This window comes from Protopterus annectens, chromosome 2.part0, assembly GCF_019279795.1.
Source record: "Protopterus annectens isolate FY-2018-M chromosome 2.part0, PAN1.0, whole genome shotgun sequence".
NCBI classification, from domain to species: Eukaryota; Metazoa; Chordata; order Ceratodontiformes; family Protopteridae; genus Protopterus; species Protopterus annectens.
Window position 1 is genome coordinate 958,942,048 of NC_056728.1, and position 19,464 is coordinate 958,961,511.

General features: G+C 40.7%; 1 protein-coding gene across 1 annotated transcript in view; it reads right to left on the bottom strand.

The window, feature by feature from the left end:
* LOC122793319 (zinc finger protein 2-like) overlaps positions 1–19,464 on the bottom strand; it is a 180,032-nt gene that overhangs the window by 110,716 nt on the left and 49,852 nt on the right. The window lies entirely within an intron of this gene.

Below are 19,464 nucleotides of genomic sequence, written 5' to 3' on the forward strand. Positions count from 1 at the left end.
TTAGTATTCAAACCCTTAAAGAAAGGACCTGAAGAAGCCACAGCCCTAGTAGAATGAGCCTTAACACAAAAACTGTGGCTCTTCCCATGGAAAACATGAAAGGAAAAAGCCTTCAAAATCAAAGAGGAAATAGTCTGCTTCAAAACAGACAATCCCAGAGCTCTGGAACGAAAAGAAACAAAACTGTGATCAAATTTCCTGATAGCCTTACCCTTTATCCAAATAAATCTGAGTTGTCTATGCACATCCAAGCTATGTAAAACCCTCTCACTAGTGGATTATGGAGAAGGAAAAAAGGTGGGCAAATGAATAGATTGGTTTAGAGACAACTCATTCACAACCAATGGGGAACCCATTAAAGCTTTAAGCTCAGATACCCTTCTGGCAGGAGGCAAAGCTAGTAACAGAACAGTTTTCCAAGTACAGTGTTGCAAGGAAGCTGCAGCTCCAGGCTCAAATGGAGCCACAGTCAGCTTCTCCAAAACAAAGTTCAAATTCCAAAGAGGAGGAACAGGTTTCCTGTGAGGTCTAATGTGAAGGATGCCTTTGAGAAAGAGTTTCACCTCTAACCTAGAAGCCAAAGGTGGACACAAAGGCAGACAGGCAGTAATGGCTGACAAATGAACTTTCACAGAGGAGTAAGCCAAACCATTATTAAGCAACACAGGTATGTGGATCCAGGATGTGTGAATGACACCAAACAGAAAACCTCTTCCATTTAGATATGTAGCATTTCCTAGTATTGGGTTTTATGGCTTATTGCAGTACCCTAAGCATGTCCTCATAAAAAAGATTAAAGCGAACCACAACCTTAAACCACCCAGTAAATACAATAAAGTTTGTAAGGAAAGTCACCAGGACGACCACAGCAAGAAAGAAGGTTTATTTAAACCCCAGCACAGCACAGTAAAACACCACAAATTTAATAATTCATCAGGTTACCCCCTTTCTTTAAATAACCCCTCAAGGTATTTAACCTCATGCTCAAAATCTTCATCCAAATATGTTAATCTACTAGCTCTAATCAACTGGCCCTTAAAGATATTCCTCTTTTGTGAATAAAGGTGAGCACTCTTAAAATGCAAATAGGAATTTGAAAATGTTTCCTTTCGGAAAACCATAGATTTTAAGCCCTCATTAGTTTTAATTATGCTGACATCCAAAAAGTTAGCCTTGTTTTGTGTAACAGAACTAGTGAAATGTAAGAAACAAGTTGTGGTTTCCAAGTAATTCAAAAAATCTTGGAGCGTATTTTCTGAAGCTTTCCAAAAAATAACTATGTAGTCAAGGAACCTCTTATAATATGTCCAGCATTCAGAAAATCTGGAGTTGAATATAAAATTCTACTCCCACCATGCAAGAATAATATTAGCATAAGTGGGGGCACAATTAGCCCCCATAGCAACACCTTTCACTTGGTGGAAGTATTCCCCTCCAAAATAAATAACATTATTCTGTAAAACAAGCTCCATACGATAAAGAATAACTTGCAACTGGTCACTAGTTGTATTGCCCTTGTCCACCAGGGCTAGTTCCAACCACTCCAAACCTGTATCCTGTGGAGTAACAGTAAATAAATCCTTAATATCCACTGTTACAAAGATAATTCTTTCAAAGGGCTGACCCAAATCAATCCCTTGAAGAAAATCCCAAGAATCTTTTAGAATCGCTGACTCAGAACCAAAAAATGCTTTGAGTCTTGTGTCCAAGAGTTTAACTAAGGGGGGTGTTTGTGATCCTTCAAAAGAAACAATAGGTCAAAGTGGGGGGTCAGTCTGTGTTTTACTGTGCTGTGCTGTGCCGGGGTTTGAATAAGCCTTCTTTCTTGCTGTGGTCGTCCTGTATTGTATTTACTCATAAAAAAGATGCCTGAAAGGAATCAGAAGCCTGTCACCCACAGAGTAAGATACAATGTTGACAGATGTCAATGGATAAGTGATCCTTTGTCCTGTGTGAGAAGGTCCATCCTGTGAGGTAACTTGTGATGCTTGCTCTTGGCTAAATACAGAAGAAGAGAGTATCAATGTTGTTTTGGCCAAAGGGAGTCACCAGCAAGATTTTTGGTTTGTCCTGCCGAATTTTGAACAGTACATTCAGAATGAGAGGAAACGGGAGAAATGCATAAAGAAACACCCCCTCTAAGAAACTGATAGGGAACCCACCTTCCAAACTAGAGGACCTGGGACTCTGGCACAAAAAAGTGGAAGTTGTCTGTTCAGAGGTCCACCAATGGACAATATCCAGAAAGACATCCTTGTAAATCATCCATTTGTGGGAGAGTCATGGACCTGCTCAGACTGTTTGCCACAGAATTCTGACTGGGGGAGATATAAACCGCCGGAAGAGTCACCTGGTACTGAACTGCCAGTTCTCAAGCCATGAGAGCTAACCACTTTGTCCCCCCATTTGTTTATATACCAGAGAACTGTGTTGTTGTCTGTAAACAGTTTTAGTGGTCTTGGATGGAAAAGAGGATGGAAAGCTTGAACAGCTAATATGAGAGCTCTCAACTCTTTGATGCTGATATGGTCCTCTTCTTGAAAAGGAGACCAAAGGCCCTGCACCTTCATGGAAGCAAAGGTTGCTCCCCATCCTAGGTCAGAGGTGTCTGTAAACAACTCGAGTGGGAAGAAGAGGATGCAAAGGAAGTCCTGGGTTCAGGAAAATCTGCTGAATCCACCAAAGGAGTTCCTTTTTGAGATGAGGAAAGAGAGGAACCACAAATTCCAGTGGATGTGCATGCTGCATTTGTGACATTTCTTATAAAAGTAACAAATGGTTCAATTGAAAATGCAAACAATAAGGGTGACAATGGGCAACCTTGCTTTGTTCCCCTTTAGTATCTGAAATGATGATGACAAACATGATCGAATTTTAACACAAAAAGAATTGTTATATAATAATTTCAGGTACCAGTGAAACTTACACATGTGACGTTTTACCAGAGGTATCATGGGAAGGGTGGATGCCATGACACGCAGGAACCTGAGAAACTCCCTGCCTGTAAGAGGAGGAATGGGAAGAAGACTTTGGAAGTAGGAAATGAGAGGCTGAACCTTTAGAGGAGGCAGAGATGCCAGCATGATATCCGTCTGCAACCTGCACCCCAGGAAGATGTGGTCCTGTGAGGGGGAAAGAAAGGACTTTTTGAAATTTATTGTGAACCCCAACCTTTGCAGAAAGGACTTTTTGAAATTTATTGTGAACCCCAACCTTTGCAGAAGAGAAATTGTGAATTGTAGATTTTATTCCAGGGTCTCTGGACAAGGGAGCTAGAAAACGATCGTCCAGGTAAGGTTAAACCTGGATGCCCTGAAGTCTGCAGTAAGCAATGACAGAAACTAGGCACTTTGCAAATACCCTTGGGGCAGTGGAAAGGCCAAAGGACAAAGTTGAGAACTGAAAGTGCAAGGAAATAATAGAAAAATGTAAACATTTCCTACAAAAGAGATGAAGAGGAATGTGAAGATTGTACCTTGATGTACAGCGAGGCCATGTAGGCCTGAGGAAGAGGAAGAGGAAACAAGGTTTGCAAGGACAGCATGTGGAAGGTAGGAACTTTCAGAAAAGGATTGAGGTGAGAATGATCCAGAATGGGTCTCCGTGGGCAGTCTTTCCTGGGTACTATAAACATCCTGGAGTAAAAACGTCTTCCCCTGAGGGGTGCAGGGACTTTTTGAATTGTTTTCTAATGTAGCAACTCCTGAAGCACCTGTGGAAATAGATGCAGTTGGTATTGAGATGGTTGTGGAATGCCCATGGATGGAGGAAGAATTTTACAGACCATGAAGTACCCTTGTTTGATAATGGAAATAACCCATGAGTCTTAAGTAATAGTTTCCCAAACTGGTAGAGATAGAGAAAGAAGAACAAGACTGAAATGAGTGTGGAGACTACCTGGCTTGTCTGGAAAGGGGTGCATCTGGGCAGGAACTGGCTGAAAGGGCTTAGACTGAGGAGGTCTCCTACCTCCCTTTTGCTTTTAGAAGTGGGCAGGCAAGTTGTTTTCTTAACAAAATAAGTCCGTGAGGGGTAATTCCTCTGAAATTTGGGAACAGATGAAATAAAGATATGTTTTAAATTCTGTAGTTCCTTGTCTTTCTCCTGCAAAGATTTAAAGAAATCTGTAGCTGCAGCCCCAAACAAAGCATTGTTGTCTAAAGGAGCATCCATTAATTTTACCTTGATATCATATGGAAGTGGTTGAAGCCTCAACCAACAATACCTCCTAAGAGATCCAGGTGTAGCTGCCCTGAAGATGCTTCTGTTGCATCAGGGAGCTACATTTAATGGAGTGGCAGGCTAACTAAGAAGAAGTTCCTAAAAGAGACATCAGCTGAGTTTTAACAGAGTCTGGGAGGTGAGCAACACCTTGACAGGCTTGAGAAAAGAGCCAAATCATGTCTGGTCACATGGGTCTGGTAATTTACAGCACGGAAAGCTAAGGCGGCAGAAGTATAAACTTTTTTCCCTATTCTTTCCAGAGACTTCCTCTGCTTGTCAGAAGAAACAGCAATAGTCTGGAAGTTTTGTCAGAAGCAAAAAAAAAACACCACAGGATCTGCTGAAGGAAAGCTATAAAAAATGTACAGTCTTTTGGCACTCTATAAAACCAAATCAGGCCTTTTTGGGGCAGGGGCCTGAGAGTCTGGGGCCTTAGATACTGAAGAAAAAGCATCCAAAAAGGCTGGCAAGACTGTCAGTAGAGTAGTAGGGGAAGTAAAGTCCATCTGTAAAAGATCATATCTTTTCTGCACATCAGAAATCTGAGAGTAGTCCCAGTTAAAATATTCCCTCATTTTAGCTAAGGTTTCCCCAAAAGTGATCTCTTCCACTAGTGAATCGGCACCATTAGACTCTTCCTCAGAACAGCATCTTCAAGGAGGGATAAAATCTGAGTGAAGTAGGCCAAGGATTCATCCTCAGAAGAACTCTCTTCCTCAGATGATTCTAGCACCCTAACTTTCTTGAGTGGGAAAGAAGTTAAAGGAGAAACAGGATCAGCTGAAGGAGACTTAACAGCCATAAGTGCATTAAGCAAGCCAAACAGATTGTGGAGTCTTAGGTTTAGAAATGTGTTTCGCTTTCTGCTTCTTTTTTAACCTGATATCAGCTTGATGGAAAGTGAGAAAGTACAGTTGTGTACACTTACCATAAATGTAGATGTTCGAGTGTATTCACTGTTGGAGTCATTACATTTGGGTAATCTGCTGGCAGGTTGCCCTCAGTCGGCCTGAATTCCAAAGTCTTGGGTCCTGCGTCGGTTGCTGTCTCCTCTTCCATGACGTCAGGTCGTCAGGGGTATAAAGCATGCAGCCGACGCCATTTTCTTAAGTCTTTCTTGCCACACAGTCCCCGAAGCAGAAGCATTTTGCAAGTGCCGGTCGGCCGACTACTGAAATATTCGAGTTTGAGTTTCAGAACTGAAGTCTTCACTAAAGCTAAGTACCCCGTTGGGGAAACTTTTTTCTTGCTCCATACCGATGTCAAAAAAAAAAAAAAGTTATAATCCTCCCACTACATAAAGGTGGCCCATCCTCCGACATCTCAAATTTTCAACCCATTGCCATTCTGTCCCCTATATTAAAAATTTTAGAAAAATGCATCCAAAAACAACTCATCCATTACCTTCTAAATAACATCCTCTCCCCTACCCAACATGGTTTTCAGCCAGTGCATAGCATATCTACTGCTCTTATCTCCTTCCTTGATGTTATCAATAAAGCCCGTGACTCAGGCCATATAGTATGAGCTCTCTTTCTGGATCTTTCCAAAGCATTCGATACTGTTTCCCATACCACTCTCCTGACTCAGCTCTTGTCCATATGACTATCCCCTCAATCACTTAACTGGTTCAAGAGCTCTCTCTCTGATAGGCAACATGCTGTCAAATGGCAAAACTCTATTTCTCCCTACCTTCTCAACCCTACAGGCGTCCCATCGGGCTCAATTGTAGGACCTCTCCTGTTTAATATATACATAAATAATCTCTACAAATATATTCCAAACTCCTCCCTAGACTAGTATGCAGATGACTCGAATATAGTCTGCTCTGCTCCCAACCCAGATACTCTACATCAAATAACCCAAACAGCATTTTCTTCAGTAGAATCCTGGCTCTACAAAAAACACCTCACTCTTAATGCCAAAAAAAATAAGCTTATGCTATTTACCCCCCAAAACTGAATACTATTCTCAATAAAGAAAGTTTCAATGCAATTTCACTAAACTCTACAAAAATTGAATTAGTAACCAGTACCAAATTACTGTCATAATAGACAAAAACCTAAAGTTCAATCTACACATCCAATCCAATAGTAACAACACAAAAAAATAGGGCTACTACAGGCACAACAGGTTTCTCTCCTACCAACTAAACAAGCTCTTGCCCTCACCTACTTTCTACCATCTCTAACCTATGGTGCTCCATTGTTAATTAACCTACAGTCTTCCCTGAAACTAAAACTAGAATCCCGTTAGAATAAGACTGCCAAATACGCTACAGGTAGTCGCCATTCTTCCCATCATTGCACTGCCTTAAGGAAACTACAGCGGCTACAATTCCCTCACCACCTATTACTTTATACAGCTAACCACCTCACATAAACTCATTCACAAACCATTACATTGTCCTTCCCTCAGTTCCCTACTCACCCTACTCTGCCCTTCAACCCCTATGATCAAAACACCAACACTTACGCCATATCTATAAACCAAATGTACCTGCAGGAAAACTCCTATACTCCAGGACAATTGCCAGATTATGGAATGACCTCCCCTCCTCCATACGTAGTGAACAACATCCCTCAAACTTCAAAACCACCCTTCATAATAATCTCCTCTCTAACTAGATACGTAACTGTACCAATGCACCTCCTACTACCTATGATGCTGTCACCTGACTTCTCTCAGTATCGGCCTCAACCTTGCTTCTAAGCTTTGCCATCAATCTAACTACCCTGCATTGTGTCTGCACTATCTAATCTCTCTAACCCTTCTATCTCCTGCACTATTGCCATAATTGTTTTAACCCGTTTCCCTTCTGCTTCTAACCTTAATCATCCTCACACTACTCTAACTTGCCTCAGAAAATCTGTATTCACTCTGCTCTTATTTCTATTTCCCACAATGTATTTACTAAAGGCACAGACATTTGTACCTCTTGTGTATCTGACATTGGGGTATTTTTTTCTCTTTCTCTACTTGCTCCTATGACTGCTTTGGACTTCTTCTATTTTTTTTTTTTGTGGATTATATCACTTCTCTTTGTACATTTGTATGGATACTCTGTTTGTAACTTTGCTGTTTGCTGTTTATATTATTATACTTTGTAAACCTGTTTTGTTATATTGTTTTTTACCATTGGAGCTTTTCTCCCAGTGCCTCCACTGAAAATGGGCTCTCCATGGCCCAGTGGACTTTCCTAGAAAACAAATGTCAATCAATCACTCAATTAATCAATCAATAAATGAGTGGATGGACCCGACATAGGCCTGCACTCAATAACATTAGTCAGAATATCCTCTCTGACTAGTATCGGAGGGATACCCCTAGGGCCTTCCGAAATAACGAGTCTTGATTCCCCCCCTGACTGTCCACTGCAGATAGCCTGCATGGCCTCCGAGGGCATGTCTAAGACGGATACCTTGACAGCATATGATGCAGTACCTGCCGAAGAACCCAAGCCAACTTTCAGACAGACTTCCAAGTCTTCATCGACCTTGAGAGAGGCATCAGAGGTAGAAGGCGCAGCTGAAGATTCAGGCCCTGGCTTCTTAGCCTTCCTCTTCAACACAGGCTCTACAGAAGTCCCAGACATACACCCATATTGTCCCTACCTAAACGCTTCAGTCACTGATTTTTAAATAAACTTTAAGTGATGAAAGATGGCTTTGTAGGGTCTTAGGGATGATAGCCTGTCAAATAGAGCAAGATGCATGGTTGTGCATACACCCCAAACAAAAAAACAAAAGAGACACAGGTTGTGCCTATCTGTGTTTGAAATCTGTCTCCCACATTGGCACTTGACTTTCCTTGATGACATAAAACCCTCACAAAGGAAAGCATTAGCAAGAGAAAAAAGAAAAAAAAAACAACAACGAGCCTCTTATCTGAAAACTGGACGATCAGCAAATGACTGACAAAGAGATCCAGTGATAGAATACGGCATTTGGACTGTGGCATAGACGTTCTGAGGATTGTATGTGTGGACATTGCTTTTATGGCAGATGCCCTCCTAAGCCATTTGTATGACATCTTATGTACTAGCGGTACTTAAAACCTCTTGTATACTGGCTGGATGTCGGGTTACCCATGGCCGAGGATCCCTCAAGTAAAGATCTTGTAATATTACATCATTCCTAGAAACCTCTATAATGCTTGATTCTCAGCCTTGGCAATTTGCACAAATCATCTGAAGTTATATTTCTTTCTTTCCATCACAGTACATTTATTTTAACAAGTAAATTTCGGCCAGTTCTCAGAAAAAAAGTACATTTCTCAGAAAAAGGTAAATAATTACAAGGCAGGTATATACAGTATATTAGTTACATCAACACTCAGAAGTCTACACAATTTTGGTAGCTCTAAAATCTTGCATGTAGTACATGGACTTATACCGCAGAAGGAAAATGTTGTAAAGAAGTTTAGTGTTCTTACATTTCAGTACAGAACAGTTTGTAAACAGTTCAAGAGATATAATGAAGAGCATAGTTGAGTAGTAGGCTATAAAATTATGAAGGAGGGGAGATATTAGCATTGTACAAGAGGACGGGAAAATAGCACGAGTGACACAGCATAGCATACATTTAATTATATCTAGGTTGCCTGTTGCAAATTGTGTATCTGGAAAGTTTTTAACTTAGATATGCAGGTAATGCATGAGAAAGCAAGAGTGGTGGACGGGGGCAGTTAGAAAAAGAGAAAGATGAGAAGCATCAAGGGGGGTAAAGAGGGGTATAGTGATTCATGTGCAGGATGGAAAGTGGTTAGGTGGGTCTACTGAGATGGCAGATCTGATGTCAGGTATGACCCACATATTTTAAACTTGCCACTTTTATTTTATATTATTACAGATGAAATTTCACATCATGCTGTCATTTTCTATTCAGCTGCTGTAATAGTTTCTTCCCATGCTCTTAAGTGTATCCAATTCTACACTAATATCTATCCATCCATCCATCCATTTACAATCCCTTTTTACCCCATTTTTGCACATGGGGTCAGGCTGTCACTTCAACATTGACAATCACCTACAACCAAAGTTCACAACGCTGGGTGGCTAACAATGCAGTGGCTGTTCTTCCATATCACACACACAAATGTACAGACAACCTTATGGCCAATTTAGAGTGTCCAATCTACCTACTGCATGCCTTTGAAATGTAGGAGGAAACTGGAATACCTGGAGGAACTCTACATCATGAACACAGGGACGACATGCAGATTCTGCAAAGAAGGCACCCCAGACAAGAATCTAACTAGAGAATTTCTTGGAGTGAGGTAACAATGCAGCTGCTATGCCACTCTGCTGCACTCAATTATATAACACACTAACAGTCTGATGGTCTGTTAGTTTTAATTCTACACTAACAGACTATAAGTCATTTTGCAACACTTTCAAACGTTTCAAATACTTCTTTTACAACTCTTTAAAATGATTCTGATGTTGCTGAAATACCAAATTGTTTAAGCAGTCTGTAACGTACTAAGGGATGATTAAATGTCTAAAATTTGGAAATTTGTGTCATGTAGTTTTATCTGTCAGAATCCCTGGTTTGTTTGTTTATATTTGGTAACCCAAAAAGTGTCTGTCTGGCCTATAAACAAGCCAATTTTCAGCAGAGACCTGGGGAGAAGAGCTGATATTTAATACTTAATACTGAAGAGAAGTGAGCCTTTGGCACTGTTGATGCCACTACAGCTGTAAGCCATGGATAATGTTCCTTTTTAATCACTTTATGCTGTGTTATTTTACCATAGTGATCATACTCCTCACCCATTCTGCCAGCTCTTATCAGTTTTTAATGTCACATAAGCTATCTGCTGTTGCTCTATTCTACTTTTGAGAGCTAATAATGCTTTCCAAAAAGCATCTGTCACTGATAATACATCAACGAATATTTGTAGAGGATACTCTCTCCTTGTAGATTTCCAAAGCCTGTAAGTAAATCAGCTCAGTCATGCAGGATATTACCATAGTTCGTAGCTCTTTGATATGCCCCTGTAATTATTCGACTTTCTGTACACACACACACACACACACACACACACACACACACACACACACACACACACACACACACACACACACTTTTGCTACCATACTATGAATTTATTTTACCATTTAAAACTTCCTGAAAGCCAAAAGTGCCCAATACACTAAGAAGAATACCATGTTTGATGCTACAGGTTGAAAAAGAATATTAAACTTCTTATTTTCCATTTTACACAGTAGTAGTTTTTGAACCTATGGCTTTACTTGATATTTAAGGCATTTAATGTGCACACATTTTTTTTTTATTTTACATTTACACAGTAGTAATTGTTGAACCTATGACTTTACTTGATAATTAACTCATTTAATGTACACACATTTTTCTTCAGTGCTTACAGCTCATCCACTTGTTAAAAAGTATTTTCAGACAAAATATTACACTCTATATCTATGTCTAAGTATCATTACCTGTAGAAACTGAAAATATATATATATTAGAGTGAAATTCAGCAAAACCTAAATCAGCCAGCAGCACAATGACCCCCCTTATTAAATTATTTTTTTACTTTGAACATATTCATGCTGCCATATATCCTGACATGATCTTGTTTTCTTGGAAAGCTACTTATTGCCGATTATACAATGTGACAGCAAGCTGATAAGATTAATACAATCTAGACTCTTCTGTGAGATCAGATTTCCTTCACTCAGAAGGAAAGTAGTGAGAAATGCTATTAAGTTTGGCAATCCACAGCAAAAGTGCCACTGACTCATTTGCAATAACTCTTAACACATCAGTTTCCTACAGATGTGTTACACAAAGTGCTTATGGGAGTAGTACGAAAAGTAAGAAATAACTAAGATAACGCAGCCTTTTTAAAAAAGTGGAATGTTGGGAATTTCACGTTATATCTTCGCCCACCATCTTCCCTGCATCTACAAGTGCATCACATGTGCTGTCTTGAAAACATCACTAATCTAGTGAAGTGGGTCTATATTAGAAGCACGAAAAGGCTTCTGAGCGAATACAGGAACAGTGACACATTCATTGAATCGCATTTAAGTGATCCGATGAATATGTCATAGAGCAAAGAGATAGTTGGCCAACTTCACAGAGTTGCCCTTTCCTTCCCCTATAGTGCGATCTCAGAGTAGGTATATTTAGTTAGGGGGTTAAAGCTCCTCACCTGTTTATGATGTTAATTTTTTTTTAGCGAACAGCCGTGTATGTTTTTTCCCTAGGGAAAAATTTGCTTATGTGGCAGTTTGCTATTGTTAGGGTTTGTGCATTACATGTCGACTTTTATGTAGTCGCACATGTGTACTTTCAGTCTTATAATATAGACCCAGTGAAACAGCTCTCAGTAGTCATCATGTTTCTTCACATTTGGAAGCAAAATTATGGAGCCTTGGAGTACCAAAACCTCTATAGGCTTACGTCCCAGGAAAGGGAAAGTGTGTAACAGAAGTGATAGTGCACAGCATAACAGCTGTGAATTGGAAGACTGAATAGCTTTGTGACCCCCAAAGGGTGAGAAATAAAAACAGCTCTGGGTACCTTCCTATGGGCGTTTTCCTTGTCAGAAACTTTCAGGCATGACATGTGAAATGAAGCAAGAGCAAGGAAGACAAATTGCTAAAGAAGTCTTATGAGATTAAATTCAACCCCAACAATGTGTGTAGTGAGGAAGTTGACTTGCCTGAGTAAGATGGAAATTCTACAGAATATTTTTTTCAATGTACATAAGTGTGGAAAACAAGCTGGAAAAAGGAACGGAGTTTAGGAGTTGTCATCAATTAAATTCAGTATTTTGCTAATTATCATCATCTTATCAATTTCATGGCAACACTCTGACTTCCACTATTGTCTTAATGCATTTTCTGACTTCATTATATTTTTCACTTGAATAACGCCTATTTGAGCTATATGTTGATGTAATGCATTTTCTTATTTTTTGTCCAATACCACATAAATTATTTTGATGAAATGCGTCTTTCTTTTTGTGTATCCTCAAATATTGGTTCTTCTCATCAAAAAAATCTGTAAAATTGGTTAACAGCAAGACAATGCTTCCTTTCATGCTTTTAACTATACTTCATATACAAGGCATTAATTTGAACTATATAATATTAACTCTGCACCTTATGGCCATCTTTGTCTCCATTACTGCTACAGTACTATCTAAAATGGCTTCTTTTGCATATCCTTTACCATTTGCTGTTTTGTTTGACTCTCATTTATCTTCAATACATCTATTTTCTTAGCTCATTCTCTAAACTGTACATTATTTATTTCATTCACTCTGCCCACTTTCAGTTTTTGATAACGCCATTTCTGAGGTCTGAATAGACTGCTTCCAGTCTGATAGCCTTTGCCTTGATTTCTCAGCTTAGTAACATAAGAAATGACAGTCATTCTAGGATTGTGTGCTCTTGTTAAAGAACAAATGGCAAATTACTTTAAGGCTTGCAAAAAGTCATGAACAATGCTGTAAATGCTGTTATTTTAATTCCAGTAAAACTTACACATCTTCAAGGCTTTGCTAGTGAAATGCAGAAGTGTGGCACACTGTACATTTTCAACCTTCTCAGCTATCAGTGCTTAGTGAGAAATAAATCAAATTTGTGGATATAAACTTCCAGTTTTCTATTAATTCCTCTGCAGTAAGGAAATTCCTGGCAGCTGTAACTGGTGCATTATTCTAACCGTGACGTAATCTCTTTTGCATTTTCAAATAGTAAAATCTTGAAAACAAACATATTTATTCATTTTGGAAATGCATTCCCCTGTTCTAATACCATGGAAAATGCAGATGTTTATCAGGATACTCTGTAGGGCTACATAAACACTCCAGATGAGCATCAGCCTCCATGAGGTGTTTAATCTGACTGCCTAAATGAAGACTACACGAAAATGTACCACACAACATGCATCTCCCCTATAGCTTAATCATGAAGAATGCAGGAATATGTACCACATAACATGCATCTCCCTATAGCTTAATCATGAAGAATGCAGGAATATGTACCACATAACATGCATCTCCCTATAGCTTAATCATGAAGAATGCAGGAATATGTACCACATAACATGCATCTTCCTATAGCTTAGTAATTATCATATTTATAGCCAGACAATCCATATATAACAACAGGAATGGAAGGAAATCTGCATGCTAATTTGCCATATAAGCTCTCCATAGTTCAGATTATGGTTATTAGTTTAGGGTATTTAATTCAGTAGAAAATAAAAAAATTGTTTTTAATGATAAAATGTAGGAAAGTAGAGTTGTAGTTGCACCTGATACTGGGTTAAAATGTGGGATTTGCATTTAAGGACTAAAAGCAATAATGTAGTTGTTGTAATGAATATCACTATTTGGGTACACAGCTACTGTAAAATCTCTTTTGTATTATTGTCAAAATGAAGGATGGAATTCCAGGTAATGGGTCTCAGAGCAATTATGAAATAAAAAAGTAACAAAACCCCACAAAATTAGATAAACAGTCTGGAGGAACTGGAGAATATCTAACACACAATATTTTAATATTCATACAGGAATAAACACTTGAAAAAAGATTTTTCATATATAAATATACACACACACACACACACACACACACACACACACACACACACACACACACACACACACACACACACACACACACACACATATAGTACAGTTGTGTACCTACCATAAATGTAGATGTTAGAGTATATTCACTGTTGCAGTCATTACTCTTGGGTTATCCTGTTGGCAGGCTATCCTCAGTCGGCCAGAATTCCAAAGTCTAGGTCTGGCGTCTGTTGCTGTCACCTCTTCCCTGACGTCAGTGCGCTAGGGGTATAAAAGATGCAGCCGACGCCATTTTCATCAGTTTTTCTTGCCCCAGATGTCAGGTGCCCCCAAATTGGTAGGCTGAAAAATATGCCAATAAAAATACCTGCACAAAAATAACATTTCCTTCATCTACAAGCAAATACACCAAATAGGTTGTATAGGATAGAGAAGTGCAGATAAGTCCCAGCAAAGAAAAGGGGGATGGTGGGTGGGTAACCTGGACTGCAACAGTGAATACACTCGAACATCTACATTTATGGCAGGTACACAACTGTACTATGTTCATCGTGTTTCACTTGTGCAGTCATTACTCTTGGGTTGAATCCCAAAGCTGAGGATGGGTGGCTTGGCTAAACAGGATTAGGAGAGGCTATGAGGCCCTGCAGAACTGCAGTGGCAAAGCCTGCTCTGGACTTAGAGTAAAGAGGTAAGTGGTAGTGCTTTGTGAAGGTGTGCACTGAACTCCAAGTTGCAGCCTCTAAGATATCTTTGGTTGGTACTCCTCTGAGGAAGGCTGCTGAAGTGGCTGCTGCTCTGGTGGAATGAGGCCTAATGCCCTTAGGCACTGATTTGCCATGTTGAAAATAGCAGAAACGGATGCAATGGCCTATCCATTTAGAAATAGTCTGTTTTGAGATAGCCTTTCCTTGTGATCCTGCAGCATATGACCCTAAAAGTTGCTCAGTCTTTCTGAAAGCTTTAGTTCTGTCCAAGTAGAAGTGTAACTGCCTGTGTATGTCCAAAGAATGCAGAATTTTCTCACCCTTGTTCTGTGGATTTGGATAAAAGGTAGGCAAGTGAATGGTTTGGTTAAGGGCCACACTGTACACCACCTTAGGCAGAAATGTAGGGTTTGTCCTCAGAGAAACCCTGTCTGGATGAAAAATGATGAAAGGTTCCACAGCCATGAGTGCTTGTAACTCCGAGACTCATCTTGCAGAGGTTATTGCTAGGAGCAGAGCTGTTTTCCAGGATAAGAATTTTATATCTGCTGTTGATGCTGGCTTGAAAGGAGGCAGTGTGAGTTTTTTCCAAAACATAATTGAGGTCCCAGGCCGGAATTGGTGCTCTCCCTGGAGGCCTAATGTTTTTGGCCCCTCTGAGGTACTGCCTTATTAAAGGATAAGAAAAGATAGGTGGTTCCATATTGTAATGGGCTGAAATGGCAGAGGCATGAATCTTAATTGATGAGAAAGAAAGGCCTTTGTTCAGCATCTCAGTTAGGTATTGTAAAATCTGAGGGATATTTGGTACACACGTGTCAATGCCTTGTTCCTGGTTCCACGCACAGAATCTCTTCCATTTTTCTGCATAAGATTTTCTGGTACTGGGCCTCCTGGCCTCCAAGATAACATCCATAACAGCTTTTGAAAGAGGAGTGTTCTGAATGGCTACATTATCCGCCATGCTGCCAGATTTAAGGTCATGAGTTGGCTGTGCAGGATCTGATTGTTTTGTTGGGTCAGCAGGTGAGACGTTTTGAGGCAATATCCATGCTGGAACTTGAGATAAGTTCTTTAGGATTGGGTACCAATGCTGGCGTGGCTAGTCTGGTGCAATCAGTATACTTTTTGGCTTCTCTTGTCTGACCTTTAGGAGTACCCTGGGAAGGAGAGGCAGTGGGGGAAAAGTATATACCGTTAGATTTTTCCAGCTGAAGGATAGGGCGTCCACTTTCCATGCTTGCTTGTGATAAATCCTTGTGCAAAATCTCTGCAATTGGCAGTTGTGAGGGGAGGCAAATAGATCTATGTCTGGGCATCCCCATTTCCTTATTATCATGCTGAAGACTTGTGGATCCAGTTTCCATTCGTGGGGATCCATGAGGTTTCTGCTTAGTTCGTCTGTCAGAGTATTTCTTTTTCCTGGCAGGAATTGTGCTTGTAGGTGAATTTGAAAAGCCAATGCTGTGTCCCATAAGATCATTGCTTGTCTGCAGAGAGGGTAGGAATGTGTACTTCCCTGCTTGTTTATGTACCACATGACCGTAGTGTTGTCCTGAATACATTTTCCTGCCATATGCTCCCCCCAGGCATAATCTGATGCATCCGTTGTCAGTGTCTGTCTGGCTGTGGGTAAACTGAATGGCAGACCCTTGTTGTGGTGACAGGCTTCTGCCCACCATTGAAACTCCTGTTACAGGCAGGGAATGAGTGCAATTACTGTCTCCAGGCTGTGGCAATGCTGAGTCCAAACACTTTTTAGATACCATTGTAGTTTCCTCATATGCAGTCTGGCATATGGAATTAGTAGAATGCAGGATGCCATGAAACCCAAGGCTTGCAGGATTTTCCTTGCAGATAAGTGGGTTTTTGTTGTCAATTTCTTGAAGTAGGTAGTCAGTTGCTTTTGTTTGTCTGGCGTGAGATAAGCCATCTGGGCAGTTGTATTTAAGCTTGCACCCAGGAATATTATCTCTTGAGATGGCACTAGTTTTGATTTCTTTTCATTTACTGTGTACCCTAGGCCAATTAGTAATCTTTTTACAAATGCAAGTAGGGATATATTTGAATTCCTTTTTGTCTGCAAAACGCAATTACTGGCGCCAGGCATTTTGTGAAGACCCTGGGCGCAGTAGATAAGCCAAAGGGCAGTGCAGAGAATTGGTAATGCATTGAGCCAGCTATGAAGCTGAGGTATCTTCTGCAAGATTGTCTGATTGGGACATGCAGGTATGCCTCTTTTAGGTCCAAAGTTACGAGCCAAGCCTTCTTGCCCAGCATGGGCAGTAGCTGCTGTAGAGTCAACATCTTGAATTTTGGAACTGCCAGAAACGTATTTAGTATAGACAGGTCCAGTATTGGTCTCCAGGTTTTGTCCTTTCTGGTTACTAGAAAAAGTCTGGAGTAAAATCCTTGCCCCTGCTCTTGTTATGGTACTTGCTGAATGACCCTCATGTCCATGAGGGCTGTAATTTGTTTTTGTGCCTCTGCCCATTGATTGTGTGGCAGGCCTAGCATACCTTTTGACCTTGGTAGAGTGTGAAAATGGAACCTGTAGCCTTGGGACCCTATGTTCAGAACCCATTTGTCTTGGGTAACCATTTGCCAATTTGATGAAAAAAGTGCTCGTTTTCCCCCTAAGGGGGCTGCCAAAAGAAAAGTGCTTGGATCTGGTAGAGGAAAGCCATTGGGACTGTTTCCTGTAAGGTTGTGATTTGTCTTCTCCGCTTTTGAAGGTAGGAGACCCCATTGTTTAGGCCTATATGAGCCTTGGGGCTGAGATCTGCCAGTGGGACACCTGTATCTGCCTCTTTGTGGTCTGTCTGACACTGGAAAGGACCAATTTTTAGAAGGCCAGTTCCTGCTAAACCTGAGTGGCTGTACTTGTAAGAAATCCTTGACTGTCTGCATGGATTTTGCTTTATCCTCCATTTTTTTCAACACCTCTTCTGCTTTAGTACCAAACAAAGTATCATGTTGTAACGGTGCATCTAATAATTTTGCTTTAACATGATCAGGCAGATTCTGTTCCTTTAACCAAGCATGCCTTCTCATAACAGAGCCTGTAACAGTGGCCCTGCAAGAGGCCTCCAGTGAATCATATCCACATTACAAAGTATGCTTTCCCACTTGTTCAGCTGCATGCAATAAATCCTGCAATTCCTTATTCTCTGAACATTCAGTATTTGTCAACAATTTCAGTTTAAGCAGTGACATTAAATATTGCTGATATTTAAGCATATGAAACTGACAATTTAAAGCCCTTACAGCCAGGGTAGCAGAAGTGTAGACTTTTTTCCCCCATCTGTCTAGAGCCCTAGAATCCCTATCAGAGGGGACAGGGTTTTTTGCAGTGGAAGCTTTAACCACTTTGGGACCCTGAGATATAGTTTCTGGGTCAGCAGCGGAGTTTTTATATAGGAATTTATGAGAATCCCGGACCCTGTAGTATCTGTCTGGCTTAGCAGGTGCAGGGGGTAAAGAGTCAGGGGACAGGCGGGACTCTGAAAATACATCATCTACAATGTCTAGAACAGGTGGAATAGCAAGGGGTCTGTGCTGAGGAACTAGCAGAAAGTCTCTAAGCCTTTTCTTAGATTCAGAATAATCTTGCCTCTCCCAGTGGAAATGCTCCCTCATGGTATGCAGGGTTTCCCCAAAAGAAAAATCCTCAGGAGGAGAGGCTGAAGGAATGGATTCTTCAGCATCAGAATCCTCATAGGGAAGCATGGAGTAAACCTGTTCAGAAGAGGAATCAGAGGAAATATCAACCTGATCAGAAGAATCATACTCTGTCTCTTGCCTAGGCCTCTTATCAGGAGGGGGATGGCAGCCCCTGATTAAAGTAATTAGGTCTTCGGCCATTTTGAGCATTTGTTTTTTAGGCATGGAAGTCTGAGTAGGAGAATGCTGTACTTGTTTCTTTGTCTTTAGAGCTGCTTTAGTCTTTGTCTTTGAAGCTGAAGATGGCTTAATATATAGCTGTGTAGGTCTGAAGACACCCTCAGAAGCCGATGCCTGCTCAGCGGCTCCGGACCCATCTGAGGGAATAATTTCCGAGTGTCCAATACCTTGAGTATCCAGAGGCCCAGTTGGCTCCACGTGGGAGTCAGAAGCGGCCTGTGGCTCTGAGGTAGCGGGCACCAGGGGCTGCAAAAGCGCCTCACTGAGAACCGGCAACTGGCCTAGCAGTGGCTTCATTGTCGGTTTTGGACCTCGGATGCCTATCCTTTTCCTTGTCCTTGCGTTTTTTGTAAACTCCGGTTGTCAGCTGGTCCGACGGCATTATATAATTAAATCTTCGGCCAAAGTAATGAAATGCAAAATCGAACCGACGCTTGATAGTGCATTGGTTAAATCTAGCACAAAACCGACAGCTAGCAACGTTGTGATCAGGGCCTAGGCATGGAATACAGTAAGAGTGAAAATCCTTATGAAGTATTTGCTTCCCAGAAGAAATACAATTGTTAACTTTTTCTGACATCGGTCTGTAGCAAGAAAAATGTTTCCCCAATGGGGTACTTAGCTTTAATGAAGACTTTGGCTCTGAAATTCGGATTTGAAAATCTCAGGAGTCGGCCGACAGGCACTTGCGAACTGCTTTTGCTTCGGGCACCGCGTGGCAAGAAAGACTGAAGAAAATGGCGTCAACTGCATCTTTTATACCCCTGGCGCACTGACATCAGGGAAGAGGCGACAGCAACCGACGCCAGACATAGACTTTGGAATTCTGTCCGACTGAGGGTAGCCTGCCAGCAGGATAACCCAAGAGTAATGACTGCAACAGTGAAACACGATGAACATATATATATATATATATATATATATATATATATATATATTCCTTATCTTTACATAATCCCTACCATGTCGCCATCACTGTTCAGTTTTATGCAGGCTCCCAGATAACAGTGCACTTCTAAGAAGATTTTTGCACTGCCCATGCAGCATTGTAAGTCAG